General features: G+C 40.4%; 1 long non-coding RNA gene across 3 annotated transcripts; it reads left to right on the top strand.

Annotated features, from left to right (window-relative positions):
* The first annotated feature begins 701 nt into the window (after positions 1 to 701).
* Positions 702 to 15125, top strand: LOC120436392. Of its 3 annotated transcripts, none has more exons than XR_005610379.1 (7): positions 702 to 759; positions 8529 to 8569; positions 8759 to 9085; positions 9164 to 10155; positions 13528 to 13611; positions 13696 to 13869; positions 15084 to 15125. It is a non-coding gene; the product is annotated as an uncharacterized LOC120436392 (long non-coding RNA). The 3 variants fall into 3 exon arrangements; XR_005610380.1 differs by lacking the exon at positions 702 to 759 and adding an exon at positions 998 to 1050; XR_005610378.1 differs by lacking the exon at positions 702 to 759 and adding an exon at positions 1815 to 1876.
* The last annotated feature ends 4443 nt before the right edge of the window (positions 15126 to 19568 follow it).

Raw genomic sequence — 19568 nt, forward strand, 5'->3', positions numbered from 1 at the left:
CGGCTATCATTTGTTAACATGACGCTTGTTCTTATACATGTAATACATTTATTACCAACCTGAGACTTTATCCGCTGGTCATTCGACATGACGAATGACTTCTGAAGTCTTAATTCAGCTCAAGACGCTGTAGATTCCGTCAGTAACGCTATCAGTCTGTAGTTCTATTAATCTGCGCTTGAACCGAACCGGATGTAAGTCCCAAAAACTGAATTTTGGAACTGAAATTGAATTGTAGAACTGAAACTGAATGGTGAGAAGTGAATCTGAAATTATTCGAGAGCTGAATTTTTAAAGGATAAAATGCAGTTTCAAAGCAAATCAATTCATTTTCAAACCATAAATTCAATTTCAAATTAGACTAATTCAAATTCAGTTTTCAAAAGCTTTCATTCAAGTTACAATTCAGATTCAATCCGAGTAATTCAAATTCAAATTTAACTTATTCAAATTCAGTTTCTGATGGCACAGATTTCTGCCCATAATATAGGGGAGGGGGGTATCGGTCTTCCGTTCTCAAATCGACATAGTGTTCGGGAGATTTGGAGTCAACCATTAGCGGAGCGGGGGGGTGGCTTACTGGGCTTAAGCCCGGGTCATTTTTTCAGAAGCATGGGGCACCGTCGTAAATTCCCCCTAATTTTGGTATGATCCGAGCTCAGGCAGTAGGCGACTGAGCACAGCACGCATGTGAGCGAGGGGGGAGAAGCTGCTGCCTGCGAGTTTGCTGCAGACAGAGGACAGCTTAAGTTTGACCAGGTACCAAAGCAAATCATTCGTACTGAACTAATACTGTAAATATGACGGTGTATCACAAACGATTGATATCAAACTGATCAGTTGGTTGCGTTACTTGCTCTTCGAGTGAATCAACAAATGGATAAATAAAAAGCCGAACAACAGTGCTGATTTTTTAGAGAGCCTTAGCTTACATTTCATATTTTCAGTTGTTACCCTCCACGGCTAAACAAACTCTCTAAATCGGTTTCAGTTGTGTACTGATGAACACAACAATGGACATAAGAAGCTTCTTTCAAAGAAAAAACTCAGGTAGATGTTATTTTATATATTATGCTTTGTATGTTGTTCAGTATATCTATGCAAAACAAGAGAAATTTCAATACACAGCAGTATATTCACAGATGGAACCAGATATTTACATGCACTTTAGGTAGAAAACATAAAAACTATTTTTTACTGTTAAACATTAATTTAGAGTAAACTTTTGTTTTAGATAAATAAATGTTGAAATATCTTTGAATTAGTTTAATGACAGAATAAAGAGAGACAGAGCTGTCTATTTTATCCCTTTCATCAAATTTAGGAGAACATATACACCAAGTTTATTGTTAATTAATAAGAAAAACTCCAGACGATTCCATTCTGAGCTTAAGAAGCTTCTGATAGGTTAGTAGAGTCCATGTGAGTAAATTGGTGGCACACCTGTGGATGCATATAAGGCAAAACACAGAGCCTGTTTCTGTGACATGTGAAAATCAAGAGATGTCAACCAAAACACCAGGAACAGAATTGTGGAGCTACATAAGTGTGGCTCAATTTTGAATACAATTTGGTGCCATTTGCAATTAAGAAATACATATAGTTTTCTCTTTACTCTTAAAGTTAACAAATATGTTTTTATATTTATCAATCTAAAAAATAAACATTTAGTCTGATTTGATGTTACAATTAAAAAAAAGTGTTTGTGTTTTTATCTGAAGAGTATGTAAATATCTGGTTTCAACTGTATATTTGATGATGTTGGTGTTTGGCTTGATTGTCAGCACAAAGAGGGAGAGAGAGGAGCAGAGAGGGACAGAGAGGAACAGAGAGGGAGATGGAGAATGAGGACAGAACAAAGATGGAACAAGAGCAGGTGAGACACACATGTTAGTGAAATGGTTGTTTGCCAAAACTCATCAGAACATGTATCTAGTACCTGTTTCTTTTTAGATACCATTTGTTACTTTTCAAATTCTATATTTATTAAGTTATGCAGGCTTGTTTGCACAACAAGGCTAAATAATTATATAAACTTTTCTCAATCTAAATAGTGTACTTTGGTAGAATTAAAAAAAATAAGTGTAGTGCAGGTCTATGATGATTTTCAGTGCTACTATCATCTAGTTCTGATTCTGGTTCTGTCTTGGTTAAGTCCTAAGTAGTCCTGATTTTGAACTGTTGTAGTCCTGTTTTAATTCCGGATCAGTTCTGGGTCTGGTTGAATTGGGGTTTAGTCCCTGTGTCTTGATACAGGCCCGACTTTATTCTGCCTTGCTGCTTAATTAAAAAACTAGTTTAAGATGTCCTGCATATGTGATATTTATTTTTTTTCCTATATGAAGTCATTCTTTTTTGAACAAAACTCAAAACAGAGCCTAATAATCTTTCAGTCATTTCTACCCTCACTTAATTTCCTTTCGCTGCTCAGCTCTCACACAGTGGCTCAGTTATGCTCCAATCCCTCCATATTGTTGCCAATCACATGCGAGGATATAGGATAATATCATTATGTGAAAAACAGAGAGGGTGAGAGACGCGACAGTCAAGTGGAGCGTGCGTCTGTCCTCTCAGTAAGTGAGTGAGACAGTAGACAGCGGTGAGGAGGGCTGTGTGAAAGCAAAAACACATAAATATGCCTGACACCTGTAAACGAAGCAGCATCTGGCTGCAGTTTAAAGACTTTTTTTGTCTCGGTCTTGGTTTTGGTCTTGGTCTCGTCTCGACTCGGTCTCGGTCTTGGTCTCGTCTCAACTTGGTCTTGGTCTTGGTCTTGTCTTGGTCTCGATACCCTCTGGTCTTGGTCTTTGTCTTGGTCTTGATACCCTCTGGTCTTGGTCTTGTCTTGGTCTCGGATTAGGCGGTCTTGACTACAAGTCTACCTCTCTGTTGTGTCTCAGATTGTACGTACGGTTTTTGTGTTTGAGCAGAGGGTGAGCTGGATGGTGTGAGTCCCTGATAATTCTCTCTGCTCTTTTTCGGCAGTCCTCTGTAGGCCTGCGTGAGAGGGCGGTGGTTCATGCCAGCTTTCCTGAGCAGCTGAATGAAATAAAGCCTTTGCTGGGCTTTTGTCACTGTTGCTGTGGTGTTGAGACTCCAGCTCAGGTCTGATGTAACCTGCAGTCCCAGGAATCTGTGGCCGTTGGCCCTCTCCACCTCCTTTCCTTTGATGATAAGAGGCTGCAGGGGAGGGAGGTTCTTCCTGAAGTCCAGTATTAATTCCTTGGTCTTGTCCGTGTTGAGGATGAGGTTGTTTTCCTTGCCATAGACAAGAACATTGTCTACCAGAGCCCTGATTTGGTACAGCTGAGAAGGCATTTTTGATGTTGCTGTAACAGTGATCCAGTGTTTTATTTCCCCTGGTGGGGAAGGTTACAAACTGATGCAGTTTGGTTTTTTTTTTTTTTTTTTGGGTTTTTTTCGTGCTTGCTGATCATGTCGTGCAGCCTTTTCAGTGCAGCCTCCTCATTAGCGGATGAGGGTAATATACACGGCACTCACAATAGTGCACTGCAGTTCTCTGGGCAAATAAAAAGGTCTGGACCTCAGATTCAGAAATTCCACATTTTTAGGACAGGATTTGCTTGACGAGGGCGGCCGTTCCACCGCCGCGGATCTTGCCGCTGTCCGTGGCGCGTGGTGTTATTGCCGTATCAGGTATCCTCTAGGGGTGGGTTTTTATAATCGATTTATCGATTAAAATCGATTCTGGCTTGGATAACGTAAAATCGATTCATTAAAATCCTGAATCGATTTTTTAATATAAATTTATTTTGCCAGAAATGCCAGAATCTCAGGTGAAATCTCACAAAATTTCATCAACCACCAAACAGCTATGACAGTAAGTGAGAGCAGGTACACGGATTCTGCACAAAGACGTAAACACACAGCGCGGATCAGTGAGACGTCGCCTTTCTCACCTGACTGCACGGACACGGTAGGGGCTGAAAGCCGACAGCTGGCTGATTCTGATCTGTCGGCGGGTCCGCGCTTTGTGTTCACGCCCTTTTTGCGCTGATTCTAAAGCTGTTAGTTTTATCTCTCTCCAAACAATATTGACCGAACCAGCAGCAAAAGAAGATCCAAACTACGCTTCACATAAACAACAACAACTCTGACTTTTACTGTTTTGCTTCCACCAGGATGCACAGCTCTCTCGCTCTCTCTCTGTACTTCAAGAACAGTTTCCCGTCTAAAAATCTGTTTTCTTCATTATTCGCTTGCTTGTTATGCACAAGCCTATCGTTGTTTACAGCGCTGTCAAACGCTGTTTTTTTTGTTGTTGTTTTTTTCGTTTTACATACTTCTGAAAAGAAAACCTAATTTCTGCCGTTCAATACTGAACAAATTTAAACTTTTTAAAATTATGCAAAATGCAAAACGCTTAGCCATGTCTCTAATAACACCGCTGTAACGTCAGAGGTAACGTTCATATGTTGATTAATGGTTTTCTTTTGTTTTTGATGTACTGCAGAATATTTTTATAAAATCTCAGGCCAGGAATATTCACCTTCATGTTTTTCTGTGTTTTATCTTCAGCTACTTTGACACAAAGGCATCTGCTGTGACGCTCACACCTTTGATAAAGTCTTGCGTGTGTCAGCTTCCTTTTTATTGATACAAAAATATGTAAATGTACTGATCTGAATTATAATATTTCTGACTGTCAAAATTTCCCAGATTTAAATCGAATTGAATCCAATTGAATTAAATCGAATCGTGCATCAAATCGATTTGGGACCTTGTGAATCGGAATTGAATCGATTCTAGAAATCAGTGACGATACCCAGCCCTAGTAGGGGAGACCGGGGATAGTTGTAACGTGGGTCAGTTGTAACACTTCCAATTTCTCCAATCAGGGCTAAGTTTCAAATGATGTGATTCATCCTGTGCATGCCCAATTCAGTTCTGCTATCACATGTGAAAAATCAGCACATTTTTTCAAACACAGACAATTTAATATGAAAAAAAGTAATTTTTATGCCCAAAAGTAAGTTTTTCTACTTTATTTCAATTTCTAATAGCATTATCTGCTTCGCAGTTAAATGCATCAAACTTAAATTATGTTATTTGTATGTCTATGGGGATATATTCTGTGTAGGTCTCCTGTGCTAATGTTTTAGCCATTGGCTGTATTGTTAGCTAGTTCATGGCTATAGGAGTCTGGGTCAGTTGTAGCAACAACAGTCTGGGTTAGTTGTAACAATAGTGCAGATGTTACAACTTACCACACTATTACTTTAACTTATATTAAACAAGTTGGGGCAACGACATCAGCAGAGAGAGGTTCACTGGTCGCCTCTGTATATGCGGTTAATGCCACTGGCAACACAATTCCTCCACTGTTTGTGTTCCCACACATACATTATGCAGACCACTGTGTCAGAGATGGACCAGTAGGAAGTATTGGTAGTGGAAATAAATCAGGATGGGTGCAAGAAACAGATTTCCTCATCTTTCTGAAGCACTTTGCAAACCACACCAAGGTAAGCCATGATAAAAAGTAATGGAATTGCGATGCTGGTGCACAACTCCATTTTTTCAGCTTCATTGTTATGTTCAAAAGTTGGTGCAAGAGTTGTAGGTTATAATGCCCACTGAGCCAATGAGGCCAAACTCAAGGAAGACCAACCAAAATTAATGAAATATTCAGTTGCAGAAAATTCCATCATTTGTCTTTTTTGGGGGGTTGGAATATGTTCAAAAGCTAGATTTCTGCATTCTGTCACACACACACACACACACAGCTACATAAATGGCTCTAAGTGCATTCATGTGTTGAATAAACAAAGATTACATGTTAATGTTTTGTTAGTACCCTTATTTCATTGTGTTACATTTCACCCCAGGATATGTTACAACTAACCCAGACTATGGGGTTAATTGTAACATTTCACTCTTTGTGTTTGAGACCATACCATGCAATGGGTAATTGTGCTGCAGAGAAAATAGCTGCACTATTTAATAGCAGAGACATGTAAATACTTTGCATTAAATTTTCAATGCACTACCTTAAAAGAGCTCCAAGTTACAGACAGAAATGTCAAAAATGTTACAACTATCCCCGGTCTCCCCTATCCTCTCCCCCAGCCAGGTTTCACAGGAACACAGTATGGACCACTCCTGAATGTCCGGAATGTCTTTTTCCGTGGAAATGTGAGCATGGAGTTGAGCCATTTTAAACTGAATGAAGGCGCTTTAAAAAAAAAAAATAATTTAAAAGCATCTCTAAAAACTCCACAAACCATCCTTTATCTCCCCCATAAAGGACTTTCATGGGTGGCTGAAAGTCAGTGAGTGTTTATGTAATCCAGTCTTTACTTCATATACATGCGTATGAGTTGGATTTTACTTGTTACCAATATAAAAAAAAAAATAAATGAAGTAAAGAACTGAGGATTGGAGTGGATTATTTTTGTTAACATTCACAGCACTGATTAAAGCAGATTAAATAAGTTTACTCATTTAAGGGTAGAGTAAAGCTGTTTCTCAATGTGTACACCAGGTGGAGACACAGCTCCACCTGGTGCTGTGTAGTCTGGCGCTCCAGCAGTTGGAGCTTTTATTGTGAAAGGCGTGCAGATGCAGTTTGCCTGGTGTGAGAGTGGAGCCAGCTGAGGTTAGAGAGCAGTGGCGGTCCTAGCCTGTTTGGCGCCCTGGGCGAACACTCCCTCTGGCGCCCCCACCCCCCCCACACACAAAACATATTAAGGATTATACATTAACATAAAACTGTTGTCGGAACCATACTGAATTTCGCCAGAGAAACACACACACACACACACACACACACACACACACACACACACACACACACACACACACACACACACACACACACATATGAAGAGAGAGATAGTATGCATTGTATGCAAACGGCTACCAAACAGCCATCATAATTCATCATACAATGAGAACAGGACAAATCAACAATTGACACTGACTCATTAATATTAAAATCTGTAACATAATGTATTGTTTGGAGTTTAGTCTGTTACTGTTACTATTTTTACCATTTCTTATTGGAGCAACTGTAATCCACATTATTTCCTTAGGGATTAATAAAGTATTCTGATTCTGATTGTTTCAGGATGACCTGCCATTATCCAATCACACATCTGCTTACATGTATCTTTTGCTCGTTTCTCCTCCTCTTCTTTTCTATTTTTTCTAAACTGAGCACCTGATGGCTTTGAACTTTTCTTGTCCATCTGCCATTAGTTTTAATTTTGCACTCCAGTATGAACACAAATCCCCAACCCGAGGATCACCATATCCTAATAGACCTACACCTTAGTTCACAGATTCACTTTGTCTAAGGTGTATTTCTGGGATTTCACACAAGCCAGGATTCAAATCATGAATACATAATTGGCTTGGATTTACAACATTATGAATGAAATGTGCTCTGTTTGGAAGCAGCCGGCCCCCTCCCCTTGTGTGTGAGACTTTAAATCATCAAACTGTAAATTATAAATTTTAAATTGTCATTGATCCATTTACCCCGAGTCCTAAAGTATATATTTATTTTCTTACTCTACTATATTTATTGTTCGTTTATTTGCACTGCTGTAACTGGAGCCTCGTCGTCTCGTCTCTCTATATACTGGACTGTATGTAGCGGAGATGACAGTAAAGTTTACTTTGACTTCAGCAGCGAGCAGGCGCACCGAGGGCTCTCGCGCTCACTTTTCGCGTATTGAATTTCGAAAAAACATCGGTGCAAATTATAAGTCTGTATCACGATGTCTGGTGTTTTCGTGTTTGTTGTTTTGTTTTATTTTGTTTTATTTTGCGAGTTGGTTATTAGATGCTGCTCCAGCCAGCCAGAGAATCCCCCGCCGCCCCGCCCTCTCCTCCCTCTGCCGCACGCAGCAGGCGCACCTCGCAAACGGAGGGCACCCTTACTCCCAGCAAATGGGCGATAGAAAACCGCTGTGACATTCCCAATATGCGCTGGCATGACGTCGGGGCAGCATGAGTACGAGCAATTGATTTTTTTTTTGATTTTTTTTTTTGCCGATACCCGTGATGCCGCCCCCCATCACGATGCCGCCCCGGGCAACCGCCCGTGTCACCCGTATCAAAAACCGCTACTGTTAGAGAGCAAGGGAAGAAGAAGAAGAAGAAGCTGAGCCTGCTGGATGGACATGGAGCTTTTATACAGGTGTGACGTGCAGCAGGTCCTCAGGTGTTCACTCCCAGCCTCACTCAACCTGTCTGCTCAGGTTCAAAGAGAGGTTGGAGAGCTCTCAGAGTTACCTGTGACAGGTGAGCATGAAGCTCAGGGACGCAGACAGGCTGACAGTAAGAAGCAGCAGTTTCTCACATTTGTGCGCTTCACTTCTTAACACAGACGTTCAGTGACCCCACAGAGGAACCTGCAAGTCTGAGAATCCTTTCAAAGTAAAATCTTTAACATGTGGTCTGCTCACAGTTCAGACCTTTCAAAGTAAACCTACAAACACACCTCTGAGCTGTGATGAGAGTCTGACTCAGGTGTGCTGTAATCATCTGTGTGTCCACAGAGCTGCAGTCACCTGCCTCGTCTTCATCGTCTCACACACAGGTGAGTCTCCCTCTGTTCTCTCATCAAACGGGAAGATTTTAAATTCAACACTGCTATGTAGAGTCCAGTAATCAGATTACAGTTACTGATCAGACAGATGGGTAGGCTTTGTCTCTGTTGTGTTTTAAATGCAGTGCAGTTTTTTCCTCTTTGTGAGGTGAGAGCGTCTCATTTTTCTCTGTCTGTCAGTGAGCAGTGTGGTGCATGTGTGCGCCCTGGTTGGAGGTGAAGTCCTGCTGCAGTGCGTCTGCCCCGAGGTGCTGTGCCTGCCTCATAGAGTCGGTGTTTTCTGGAGGGACAGAGAGGACCGGACCGTGCTGGACATCATCCTCAGCAGCCCTTATGTTCGCTTCCAGCATCACCTGTTCAGAGGGTGAGTGCAGAGCTTCCCTCACGCCTGTAACCAGGGAAACTTCTCCATCCTCCTGAAGCACCTGCAGCTGTCAGACAGCAGCAGCTACACCTGCTTCATCCCACAGCTGAAGCTCAAAGAGACGATCAAGCTCACTGTGTCAGGTTAGCTCCTCCTCCTCTCTGAGCATGTTCACAGCTTTGTTGTCGTGTCCCTCTGAGCTCCTCCACTCTCTGCTTCAGATGCAGATCAGTGCGTCTCTGAAGCTCAGAGGACTCCTGGACTTTCATCTGCAGGCTCCAGCTTCACAGCAGGTTACCTTCATCTCACCACCAGCCTCACGCTCCTCATCTTCCTCCTACTGAATCCTTGATAGGAGCGAGGCCTCGAACACAGACTGAGCTGGACTCTTTTTTTTATTTAAAGACTAAATACTTTTATAGATGATCAAAGAGCATTTATTATTATTATTATTAATGTTATTTATTGAGTAAATAAATCCACAGGATGAGGAGAAGAAATGTAGACCATCATCTACACACTGATCAGAAACACTGGCACTGTGTTTGGAGGTGGGCGGGGTCACAGCAAACCTGAAGCACGAATAAAGCTCACCTGGTGGTAAGGTGGTCGCAATGAAGTAACCTCTGACCTCTGAGGGGTAAAAGGTACACAGAGAGCATCAGGAGGAGGAGAAGGAAGGTTTCATTGGAGACAGATGTTTGTGATGATGTTCATGGTGGGTCAGTGATGGTGATCAGAGAAGGCAGCTGTGGCTCCCTCTGGTGGACACATTAATAACCACAGCTTTCCTCTCTCTCTTTATCCTTAATTATTGTCTCACTTTCATTGTTATTGTTTGCACATTTTTCCTGTTTGTGTTTTAATTTTGGTTTTTCTGTTAATACTGTAAAGATATTCTGGGTGTAGTGGGTGTGTGTGAGTGTGTGTGAGTGTGTGTGAGTGTGTGTGGGTGGGTGAGGAGGGGGGACTGGAGAGTTTTAGCTTTTTAGAGTCTGGTCTCTGCAACTTTCACATTAAATATTTTCACTGACAAACATGGAAATGCGTTTTTCTCTTTGAATCCAGGTTATCATGCAGTAGTTTCACTGATCTGAGCCACTTTACATCAATCTCCAGCCAGAGTGGAGAGACAGAGGACGATCATGTGACTGAGAAACAGCTGAGCTTTTATATTCAGACACTGTACGCGTGCAGGAGACAGCAGGATCAAGTATGTTGCTTTCAGTTCATGTCTTCACTAACCCTTAAAAATCCTGACTCGTTTTACCCCAAACACAAAAAAAGCCCCTTGCCCAAAACCACTCTAAAAATATTAAATTGTAATATTGTTTCCCTTGTTTGTTTTGTGGGTTTCTGTTTTTTATTGAAAATTCTATTTATTTATTTATTTATTTATTTTTTATCAATTTAAATGACAAATCTTTTAAAACTACCCAAGCCTGAACTACAGTACTGAGCAAAAGTTTTAGGCAGGTGAGGAAGAATTGCTGTAAACAAAGAATGCTTTCAAAAAGTGTTTATCATTTATTTTCATCAATCAACAAAATGCAGTTAATGAACAAAAGAGAAATCTAAATCTCATCAGTACTTGGTGTGACCACCCATGAATTCTTCTAGGTACACTTGCACACAGTTGCTGAAGGAACTCGGCCGGTAGGTTGTTCCAAACATCTTGGAAAACTAACCACAGATCTTCTGTGGATGTAGGCTTCCTCACATCCTTCTGTCTCTTCGTGTAATCCCAGACACACTCGATGATGTTGAGATCGGGGCTCTGTGGGGGCTATACCAGTACTTCTTGTTCTTCTTCATGCTGAAGATAGTTCTTAATGACTTTGGCTGTATGTTTGGGGCCGTTGTCCTGCTGCAGAATAGATTTAGGGCAAAGAAACAATTATTTATATTTCTGAAAGCATTCTTTGTTTACAGCATTTTTCCACACCTGCCTCAAACTTCTGCACAGTACTGTATAAATATCAAATATTAATCCGATTTTTTTTTCCAACCCTTTAAATGCCAGCATGTTTACGTAACTCTACTGATTTATATTGGGAAAAAATCCGTAAAATACATTACAAGGAGTCCAAACTGCTTTAAAAATGAGGGAAATTTGGGGTAAATAAATACACTAAAGTCATGCTAAAATAGGAAACGACACCTGGACTGTGTTGATTGTACGGTACCATGTATTCTTATACTTTGGAATATTTCCAGTACTTGCAAACACTTTGCAACCTGTTCTCTAACGTGTGTCTTCTCTCTTGTTTTGTATATTTTTCTCTGTTCAATTATTTAGTCCTGTCTACTATTTATATTTTATTGCAGTACAGTTGGTGCGGAGCACCCACAATTTCATTGTACATGCACAACGACACTAAAGGGATATTTCATTCTATTCTGTATCTAAGCTGAAGAAGATGGAAATAAAAGAATCCAGAAGAGTCCAAGAAGAAATTATCTTATATACTGAACAACAGGACAAGTATAAAATCAAGTCAAAAGCAACGTGCTCTTATTGTGAAAATCTGACTCCTGACCCTGATACCAGTGCTAAACTTCAGGTGGAGTCCCGCCTCCTTACAGGAAGCAGCTCTCCTGTGTGTCCGTGTTCAGTGTCTAGGTGTGGAGTGGAGCTTGTTGTTCATGTTTGTGTTTGAAGAAACTGCAAGTTTGCTTTGTTTCCTCCTTTAACAGTTTAACTTAAGGAACTTTACTGTTTGTTCAGCTCGTGTTTGATTTCTTCACACAACATGCTGTGTGTGTTTTAATTTCTGGTCTCTCCATTAAAGTCAGTCTGCAATCTTTTCCTGGCTAACATCAGCTGTGTGCAGGTTAGTTCTGCTGCATCACTGTCTGTGATCAGAGCAGCAGCAGAGTTAGTTGAAGGTCAGCAGCAACTTAACTAAGAGTCTGGCAGCTCTCACCTGAGTTTGCATGTAAAACAAGGAAGCAGTGACACTTTGTCTTTCATAGGGGCACATTCTTTGTTGTGTTTTCTTATTGTGCCAAGGAAACAAGAAGAGCTTGTTTTACATTTTTGCTATCCTGTGAGCACGTTTGCCATACACCCTCAATATCTCAGAATACTTATGTTAGATTCTGTTTTAAATCAGGTCGTGATCTTAAAATCACCTTCACAGCACTGATTTTAGAGTAATGTACAGGAATTGTCATTTAAATTTCCAAACTGCCCTTTCTTCAGTAAGGGTTATGGTGAAATGTAAGTTGTTCTTTCGTGTCATTACACATGAGAGGACCTCTTAGCTTGTACAGCAGAAGTTCCAGTTCAGTTTTATTTATACATCGAATTACAACAACAGTCACCTAGAAATGAGACTGTTAGTCATCAAAATGGTGGAGAGAAAATATTTTCCAGTTTAGAATAAATCAAATGACATTTTTTGTTTTATTTACTATTGCCCCTTATTTTTTCAGTCCTCTGTCATCTATGACAGTGTTTACAGGCTGGAGGACCGTTCCTTTAACATATGATGTCTGTGTGACTCTGTTACATAATACCAACATTTTAAGGAGTTTAGAACTTTTCAGTTTTTCTTTTCTCAAAGAAATGACAGAAAACTTTAGTTGCAGTGCTTTTACCACATTCACATTAGCTCAGGTAATAAAAAACTACAATCACATTGCAGACAGGAAGTGAACTTAGTGTGAAGCATCTCATGGAGCCTCTTTGGAACATCTGTATCAACCTTATGCAAATCAGTTGTAATTTATTTAAATAAATTTAGCTTCTGTGATGCATTTACTTCTCACTCCTTAAAGTAGATGTTAGTGTTGTCAAAGTTAACATATGACCATCTTGTAAAACCCAACATTAACCCATGTACTGTAGACCCCCAGGTGGAAATACCAATGAATTTACATATTTCTCTTAGTAGTTTTATCAGATCTTTAACACTTTTGTTTTGGATCACAAATTTCAGCATTTTATGTTTTATAACTCTTTGAGTTTTAGGAAATTACTCATTTATTCATAGAAATAAATACAAAAAAGTAATCTCAGAATATTTTTTTTGTTGTTTTGTTCATCATTAGCCCCCCATTATATTCTGGTTACTTGTTCTTTTCTTAATAAACAGTAGAACAGATGAACATTAAGAGCTTAATTTTACTAACACTTAAAGTTTAAAAGATGACTTTTAATGACTTGACTTAGAGAAGGATGGAACAAGGTGTGCTGAAGCCTCTGGATCTGCTGTGTGGTATGACCAAAATCTTTATTTATTTTATTGTTGTTGTAGTTATCATAGTGGCTTATTCAAGCAGATGGCTGGATCAGCTGAAATGACATGTTGAACTGACTGAATGGACTGAAGCTTCCAGTCACAGTGAATCAGTGTGTGTCAGTGAATGCATCGTGTGTGCTTCATGGCTCCATACAGTGGATTGATAGTAGACGTAGAGCAGTTGATGGCAGCTTCCTCTGCCTCACACTGCTGTCTGACTGCATTCAGCTGACACTGAGACGAAGCAGAAAAGAAGCAGCTGATATTTGGACAGCACACATGATGGAAAGGAGGATTTCAGTTGATGTGCACATGAATGATTTGTGTTTCCTCTGCAGGTGAAGGTAGAAAGTGTGTGTGAGCTGCTGTGGATGTGAATTCAGCAGCATGGATCAATGGGTGGGGAGACAGCAAGATCAGAGGTGAGATGAGCATCTCTAACTGTCTATGACTCTTCCCCATGTCACAGCTCAGCACTCATATCACTGCTCCATCATTATTCACAGGAACCAACCTGTATCTGGACCTGGACCTGAACCTGAACCTGAACTTGGACCTGGACCTGAACCTGAACTTGGTTCTGGTTCAGATTCAGATTCCAGCAGTTTGTCTTTTAAGAGTGTCTGTTCCAAAGAGATTCCCTTTGAATTTAAAGGCCAACAGGCATCTGCTGCAGAGAGGTGAGCTGTCAGTAACTTGAGCTCTTTGAGAGCAGATGTAATTGCTTGATATTGTTAGATGTAACTGTCTGGACTTTCTTATAATTTCTGTGGTCATGAGCTATAGTTCTTCAGCTTTCTGAAGGTCTTTCAAAGTTCTTCTTTGCACATTTGCACATTACTCTTTTCCAGTCCAGTCCTTGTACCTCACCACTTTCAGAGGAAAGACTTGTTTTGCTTGTTCACCCTCTTAGCTCTGACCCATGAATCAATCCAACATAGAACAGACACCTAACTCAAGGGACGTGCCAAACAACTTAACAAAGAACCAACTTTAAATATCTTCAGGTGGTTTGTGGTGGTGTTTCTGGCAACTGTAACTTCCTAATGGAGGAGGCAGGACTACGTTTATGAAGAGGTCTTAATTAGAGAAGCTGCTGAAGCTCTGCTCTGATTCCAGGGAGAGACACAGAGAGATGATGTTTCTAAAATGTATTCAGGCTGTTAGACGGTGACTCAAGAAACAAAAACACCAGCATCTTCAAAAGTTTGAAAACTAAACCAGATCAAACTGATTAAACTAAGGAGAGGAACTCATTGCTACCATAAAGTCGGGCTTTCAGGTGAACATGCCGTATTTAGGAGATATCTGATTAACTCAGAAAAACTACTGATTTTAGTGGTTGGGTTAATTGGTGACTCTAAGTTGCCCGTAGGTGTAAATGGTTGTCTGTCTCTATGTGTTAGCCCTGCGACAGACTGGTGACCTGTCCAGGGTGCACCCTGCCTCTCACTCTATGGTAGCTCGGGTAGGCTCTAGTCCCCCCACAACCCTGACAAGGATAAGCGGAAGAGGATGGATACATGATTTTAGAGGCTGATGAAGTGGGAACCTCTTCCTCTGAGCTTTGCAAGTTTTCAGGCAGCAGCAAGAAAAAACATTTATATCACATTTATCTTCTAATACATGGTGCTAATAAATGACGTGTGGATTATTCTCTCCTGACTAAAACAGCAGCTCTTTAAAAGTAAAGTGTCACAGCAGCTAGAGGATCATGATGATCACACAATATTTTCTCCACTTGAAATGTGCTTATTATTATCAATACACTGATCACTAAAATGTTAGACTGTTCCTTTATCAGTGTCTAACAGTATGTGTGTGAGGGCGATGTAATGTCCATGTGTGCATGCTGAAAGAGACTGTGCTGGTTTGACCCCCCTCCTTCTTTCAGGGTGGAGCCTGCTGGAGTCCAATGGTTGACACCAGGTCTGAGGAAGTGTAAGTGTGTTTTTAATGTAATTCATGAAAACAAAGCAGCACACATTCAACCATCTTCAAACTGTCACATCACTGATTCACATCTCTGATGTCAGGAGTCATCATCAAAGTGTCAATCAATGAACAGATGATGGATCAGTAACTACAGCTGGATTGTGTTTGTTCTCTCCATCAGATTCCTGTCAACTCACAATCGACACAAACACAGCACACACAAACCTCAAACTGTCTGACAACAACAGGAAGGTGACACATGTGAAGGAGGTTCAGTCATATCCTGATCATCCAGACAGATTTGATGTTCTTCAGCTACTCTGCAAAGATCCTCTGACTGGTCGCTGTTACTGGGAGGTCGAGTGGAGAGGAAATGTTTTCATATCAGTGAGTTACAGAAAAATCCGAAGGAAAGGAGGCAGTTTTGACAGTAGGTTTGGACTCAACGATCAGTCCTGGAGTCTGAGCTGCGCTGATGATGGTCCTCATTCTGTGTTGCACAGTAAGAGAGTAACATCCATCTCCTCCTCCTCCTCCTCCTCCTCCATCTCTAACAGAGTAGCAGTGTATGTGGACTGTCCTGCTGGCACTCTGTCCTTTTACAGAGTCTCCTCTGACACTTTGATCCACCTCCACACCTTCAACACCACATTCATTGAACCTCTTTATCCTGGGTTTAGAGTTGGTTATGGTTCTTCAGTGTGTCTGTGCTGAGTTGAGTGTAAAGAGTGTCCTCCTGTTAGAGAAACACTCTGACTGTTGAACAGAGAGTTCAGTCTGTACATGTCTATGTCTTTCACTCAGGAACACGTTTTCAGATTCATGAATTCAATCAAATCATAGAAATGATTTCTAACGTTCAGCCTATCCCAGCTGAACAGTACTGAATTCATTGATAATATATTCTGGAGTATTGACCTGCTCACCGTTTTGTTCCTCTGTGTAATATAATATAGTCTTTGTTACTTTTCAGCCTTTTCCACATTTTACCTGCACTCTGAAGTTAAAACATTCACTGATTTTAAAAATATGATGCAAAAACTGAAGTGTGACTTAAACAAGTGCAAATCTGTGATTGCTGAACAGGATCTTCTGTTAATCTGACAAGTTTGTGTCATCTGTGCTAGCAGCTGATGTGGCCATTATTGTTTGTTTCTTTGTGTGTATTCACATGTTGTGTTTTAAATGAGATGTAGCCTAAAATCTCATGTACTTAAGTATTTCATCAGCTTTGTTTTGTGACTATGTGAACACTACTTTCAGCTGTTCCCTCCCAGGTCATTTCTGGAAGATCTCAGTCCTTTTCCACCAGTACAATGTCAGCTCAAGTCAAAGTCAGAAAACCAGTGTACAGATCACACACAGGAATTTGAAATTGCAGTGTTCCCTTAGCCCTCAGTGTTACACCAAAACAACATAAAAGACCAAAAGATCAAAATCTTATATACACAACAGTGTCCAACAATGTCCGAGTGTTAATGTTTTGTTTATTTATTTCAGTTATTTATTTATATAGTACATTTAATTACAACAGCAACAATGACCAAAGTACTGTACAGAAGTACAAAATAACTACATAATAACTAGTACCAAGTAACTTATAATATTAGTACAAAATACTAAATATTCTCATGCTGTATTACAGGCCAGTGAATACAAATGTGTTTTTAGATGAGATTTAAAAAGATTGTCAGCAGGAGCCTGTCTGATGTGTAGGGGGAGATTATTCCACAGAAGAAGAATAATAATTAATAATGTGGGCAAGACTTCGTGTATAGGTGAGGTGGGGGAAACAGTGAAGGGTGATGGTGGAGGTTCAGAGTTTGGCTCATTAGGTGGTAGTACCTGGTACCAGGTACTTTTTAGTACCTACTCCACCGGGGTTCCAAGTGATTTGAGGTGATCCGAAAATGTGACATCAGCAGATTGCATGCCAGCAATTGGCCAATCAGTGGCGTCACTCGATGAGTCATGAGAGTGTTTCCATGAGGAAAACCAGAACCATAATTTTTGAAACCGTGAAATTAAAGAAGTGAACAAAATAAAAAACCTTACCACTTCAAGTCACCCCTTTATTCTGAAGTTTTTGTCAGTGTTTAGACTTCTGTTTTTCTTTGTAACACATGTAATGTTGCAGCTCTGACACTCTCCTGTGAGTCTGCAGCAGAAACAAAGACTAGTTATTCACGAGCAGAGCACATCAACAGCATGCATGAAGAAGCTCGTGGACACACTTACAGCAGCTCTGAGGGCTTTGTCTGTAATGTCTTTGAGGTTGATTGTGACGTTGTAGTACGCTCCAAAAACAGCTGTTTCTGAAGCTTTAGTTGCTACCTGAGACCAGAAATGCAACATGACAAACAAGCTTATTTACAGCTTTGCTGCTGCAGCTGGTGTTTGGCAGAAAAATGAGACTAAAGACCGAAATAACCCCCTGGTGTTTTAAGAGACCACCAGTAAAAGACAATAAACCTCTCATTTTACTTTATTTGAAATCAACATGTCTTTTTGTTTACATGCTGCAGGTGCACTTAATGATATTCAGAGAATCTGAGCAGAACAGGTAGAAATGAGTGTTTTTACTGTAATATTAATTGAGCTGAGCCTCACCAGGCACATGCAGCATCTGCGCCAGTTGTCCATGCTGACATTCTGAATGGAGAAGATGGGACAAACGTCCATGGCTCCGGTCTGAGGAGCCATGAACACTCAGATGTCATTGAGTGTTCAACCGAACCGCTTTGAAATGATTTCAAAGGCATAGTTAATAGATGATAAAATAGCATTTATTGTTATTAATAATAATAAAAAAATCAATCAATCAATAATAAAATAAATAATAAAGTAAATAAATCCACAGGATGAGGAGAGGAAATGTAGACCATCATCTACACACTGATTTCAGAAACACTGGCGCAGCATTTGGAGGTGGGCGGGGTCAAAGCACACCTTAAAGTTGCACATGAAGCATGAGTAAAGCTCACCTGGTGGTTTAGTAGTCACTTTGATGTGACCTCTGACCTCTGAGGGGTAAAAGGTACACAGTGACCACCAGCAGAAGGAGGAAGGAAGGGTTTTATTGGACACAGTCAGAGATGTTTGTGATGATGTTCATGCTGGTGGATCAGTGATGGTGACCTGAGAGTGAAGCTGTGGATCCCCCTGGTGGACACACAACTTTTCTCTCTCTCACTTTATTTAGAAGTTTTTGCCGTGATAAAAGGGAAAGGGCTCACACCAGTGTATTTTTGTGTGTTTATGCTTTAAATGATGCTGAATGACTGTTTAATATGATGCTGCTGTGTGTCTGCTCTGAGCTGTCACATGTGTTTCACACAGTCAGTCTTTTCTGGAGAAATGGAGAATAGAATAGAAAAAAACCTTTATTATCCCACGGATCGGAAATTTGGGTGTTACACGGCTCTTATAGCAAGGGGAATATAAAATATAAAAGGAAGACACAACGTGGTCCTATATACATAAGCAACTGAAGTTCGTATATCCAAGTAACAATGTACAGAAATATGTATAGAAAAATTGTACAGAGATATGTATAAAATGTACAGTGAACAAACAAGCTGATGAGTAAGGTAACCAAAAGGATGTTAAACTGTGTTATAGAGTCTGACAACTGCTGGTAAGAATGACCTGAGGTAGCGCTCGTTCTTGAGTGTAAAAGTCTACTGCTGAACGAGCTGCTCAGCGCTCGTACAGTCTCATGCAGGGGGTGGGAGGTGTTGTCCATGATGGATGTTAGCTTAGACAACATCCTCTCCTCCCCAACCTGCTCGATGGACTTCAGCAGACAGTCCAGGACAGGACTGTTTAAGGTTATTACACAGATTTTATATGAGCTGAAACTGTGATGTAAATTGAATTTAGAGCAGGTTTTAGTTGCTTTTTATGTGTATCAGGTATATGTTATCCTGATGCACATAAGTCTTCCTCTTCATGCTTCAGGATTATGTATCTGGAAAAATAACTCAGTGGAAAAAATTCATGATAGATTACATGTTGTATGTGTATGCATAAAAAACAAAACAAAACAAAAAACACCCAGCACACCCCTGCGGGCGGTTTATCCTTCAAGCTCGGGTCCTCTACCAGAGGCCTGGGAGCTTGAGGGTCCTGCGCAGTATCTTAGCTGTTCCCAGGACTGCGCTCTTCTGGACAGAGATCTCCGATGTTGTTCCCGGGATCTGCTGGAGCCACTCACCTAGCTTGGGAGTCACCGCACCTAGTGCTCCGATTACCACGGGGACCACCGTTACCTTTACCCTCCACATCCTCTCGAGCTCTTCTCTGAGCCCTTGGTATTTCTCCAGCTTCTCGTGTTCCTTCTTCCTATATATATATATATATATATATATATATATATATATATATATATATATATATATATATATATATATATATATATATATATATATATATATTTATAAAA

Source organism: Oreochromis aureus, linkage group 23 (assembly GCF_013358895.1).
Source record: "Oreochromis aureus strain Israel breed Guangdong linkage group 23, ZZ_aureus, whole genome shotgun sequence".
Lineage (NCBI taxonomy): Eukaryota > Metazoa > Chordata > Actinopteri > Cichliformes > Cichlidae > Oreochromis > Oreochromis aureus.